Below are 200 nucleotides of genomic sequence, written 5' to 3' on the forward strand. Positions count from 1 at the left end.
GCTCACTGGTTCAGCGAGGCTGGCTGACTAGTGAGCTTGTAGGCATCTTGGTCTCCACCTAGCACTGGGATGACAGGCCAGTGGGGCTGCCGGGCCCACCTTTTATATGTTCACCCACTGAGCTCCATCCCCAGTTCTGGAACAACCTTGACGCTATTTATTTGCCACTCTTACAACTTTTAGAAACCACAAAAACCATC

Source organism: Cricetulus griseus, chromosome 3, assembly GCF_003668045.3.
Source record: "Cricetulus griseus strain 17A/GY chromosome 3, alternate assembly CriGri-PICRH-1.0, whole genome shotgun sequence".
Classification (NCBI taxonomy): domain Eukaryota; kingdom Metazoa; phylum Chordata; class Mammalia; order Rodentia; family Cricetidae; genus Cricetulus; species Cricetulus griseus.